We start from the raw sequence: 3,270 nt of genomic DNA, 5'->3' as shown, positions 1-3,270 counted from the left end.
GTACCTGGTTGTGAGCGTGGAGTGTTTCCTTCATGGCGTTTAGAACGAGATTGTAGGATCGCTTTGCGAGTCTTACATTCCTAAAAATTTAATTTGTGGCTTTCACCCCAATTTGAACATTTAAATTTCTTAGGATCTTCGTTCAGTCGTCCTTTGCGTGAGAGGAATCACCACAATTCATGCATTTAGCTGGCATGTAGCAATTTTTAGTTCCGTGACCTCATCCCTGGCACTTACGGCACTGAGTGAGGTTTTGGAAAATTGCTACAGTCTTCCTGAAGTGATCCCACTTCAGTCGGACATGGAGCATAAGGCTAGCTTTTTTTAAAGCCTTAAGGTTGTTCAGTTCACTAGATTTGAAGTGAACTAAATAAATATCATTAGAAATCCCGTTGCGCGAATCGCCAGGATGGGATTTCATTTTCATTTTGATTACTTGGAGTGGCACAACTCCAAGTAATTTTGCCAGTTCATCTTTGATCTGATCGAGAGATTCACCACTGGGCAGTCCTTTCATGACAACCTTGAACACACGTTCAGTTTTGGTGTCGTAAGTAAAAAAATGTATGCTGCTTCTCAGAAAGACACTTGAGAAAACATTTGAATCCGCTCAAGGTTTCAGCCAATACACGACAATCACCCCGACGTCCAATTTGTAGTGAAAACTTAACTTTCATGGAGTTCAAATGTTCCGTGCGAAGAGCATGGAAATCGGAAGTGGTTATCACAATAGGGGGAATCTTTTCCTTCTTGGCATAAAGTTGGGAAAGTTTACTAAAATTTTTCCTGGATTATGGATGATTCTCATCATCCGTGAGCAAATCAAATTGATTGCTCAAGTTAATTTCTTCAGAGGGGGGATCAAGAGATTGCCCTTTTCTTTTGCGCTAAGGCGCCATGGCGGCAGTAAATTTTTTATCCAAATCGACTTCCAAGCAAATTACTATAAGAATCTGAAGGATCGAAGAGGAATTTTCCAAATCGATATCCAAGAAGGATTACCTCGGGTAGGGTCCAAACAAGGATCGAAGAGGAATAAGAGTCAAAAAAGGTAGTAAATTTAGAGGTATATTGAGGACTGAAAAGTGCTGTTTAAATTTGTTGTAACTTTAGGTAGTAGTAACACTTCCTTCAGCAAAAAGCACATAGATCCGCACGGCAAGACAGCACGATGTGGACTGCACCCAAGTAACCAAAAGTTCTGATAAGAGGCTATTTATGTCTTAAGCAGCTTGGTTGAAGGTGGTCTATAGAATTTTTAGCAGCCTCATTTTTAAGTCGTTATAAGAGTTTGAAAGTTCCGGTACTATAATTAAAGAGCATTCAAAGCAGCCTCTGGCGGAACTTGAACGGAACTTTCAGAAAATAAATTAATTTTTTTTTTTGACCTCTACACCAATTCTATATTTAGTTCGGACTTTTATGAATGTTATTTCTAAAGGCAGGTATTAATGTGTATTAATTTATCAGCATTACGAGCAGTTTGAAGAATTAAACCCAGTCCTTCTGCGTGAGAGTCTCAGCACAAATCGCTACGTCATCTGAAATACAGGGGTTGTGAGAAATATAGGGTACTAGCAAAATTTTGTCCAACTTTGGATTGTTGCAACTTCGTTGAATATTGTTCGATTTTCAATCTTCAAGAACCATTCGACTAGACAACTAATCAAATTTTATGATGGAGCAATGGAAGTGACCATGGTTACCGGATACCGGAGATATTCTGGGTTTCCTGAGGGCATGTCTAAATTGCTAAATTTGTGATGAGTTTTTCTCAGGGTGTCCGTTACTAATCTGTGTTTTTTGTTCATACGCCAGAAAAAACTATTTCCAAAGCAAATGACGCAACAAGAGCTAAAATCGGCTCAGAATCAACCAAGATATGGCCATTTTCCTGGAATCGGTCCTGAGGGAGGGTTCTGAGTGCGCTCAGTTCTTTCATTCACTCAAAGCATGCCATGTGACACCTCTTTATTCATGGTTTTTTACCAATAGGCTTTTTATAGACTTTAAATGAAGCATTGACTACATTGGCCACTTCCGGAGCCACCGGAGTGCCCCCGGGGGAACCTGTAGTAGGGGACAAATTCATTTTTACATCAAAACATGCCGTGTGACACCTCTTTCTTCATGGTTTTTCATCAGTAGGATTTCCAAAGACTTTAAATGGATTATTGACTACATTGGCCACTTCCGGAACCACTGGAGTTCCCCCAGAGGAACCTGTAGTAGGGGACAATTCCATTATTAAACCAAAACATGCAGCACGACACCTCTTTCTTCATGGTTTTGCAACAGTAGGCTTGCTATAGGCTTTAAATGGATCATTGATCGCATTGACCACTATGGAACAAGCGGAATGCCCCCAGGAAACCTTAAGTAGGGGACAATTTCATTTTTACACCAAAACATACCATGTGACAGCTCGTTCTCCATGGTTTTGCATCAGTACCCAAGTAACAATTTCCAGTTGAAGAAACGCTTTCGTTTTGATTTTGTTCAGCTGCATGTTGAATAATAATTGCACAATGTGTTCACCACAACTTTTATAAAACCCTTGTTTACACTGGTTTGGAGAACCTATACAACTGCAACACAAAGGTGTTGTCTAACGTTTTCAGTAAAACGTTTACCCAAAATCAATTTCTTGTTGAAGGAACGTTTTCATTGTGATTTTATTCAACTGCATGCTGAATAATAACTGTACAATTTGTTTATTACAACTTCTGTAAAACTCTTGTTTACACTGGTTTGGAGAACCTGTTCAACTACAGCATTATATGTATACGCGGTATAGGAGTAGAAGCAACTTTTATACAACGTTTATAGATACATATTTAAAGTCAAGCTTTATTGTTTTGGTGAAAGCTCTTATACAACGTTTGTAGACACTTCCTGACAGCTGCTTTGAAATTTAGTAGAGAGGAAACCTGAGAGGCGTTTGTTACACTCTTTTATGACTCCTAAATATTAATTGAACAGCAAGCGGTGAAAAGCGTTTATAGCACTTTTTAATGACTCCTTAATAACCGTTGTGTAAGTACTCACAATATTCACAGATTAAAATTAGTTTAACAATTGTCGTGGTACGCCAAAATAATTGCTTGTACAGTTTTTATTAATTTAATTTATTTGTGCACATTGAAAAAATATGTAATCATTCTGTGATCATGGAGGAAGTAGTAACAAGCATCTGTTTAATCTTTGATTGATATTCTTCAATTAATCTCTCTAATCATTAATTGAGAGAATTTATCTAGAAATGTTATC

The sequence above is a fragment of the Ochlerotatus camptorhynchus genome, unplaced genomic scaffold (genome assembly GCF_037179485.1).
Source record: "Ochlerotatus camptorhynchus isolate MF236.1 unplaced genomic scaffold, CSIRO-AGI_Acam_v1.1 ptg000516l, whole genome shotgun sequence".
Taxonomy (NCBI): domain Eukaryota; kingdom Metazoa; phylum Arthropoda; class Insecta; order Diptera; family Culicidae; genus Ochlerotatus; species Ochlerotatus camptorhynchus.
Note: the sequence above shows the minus strand (reverse complement) of the source record.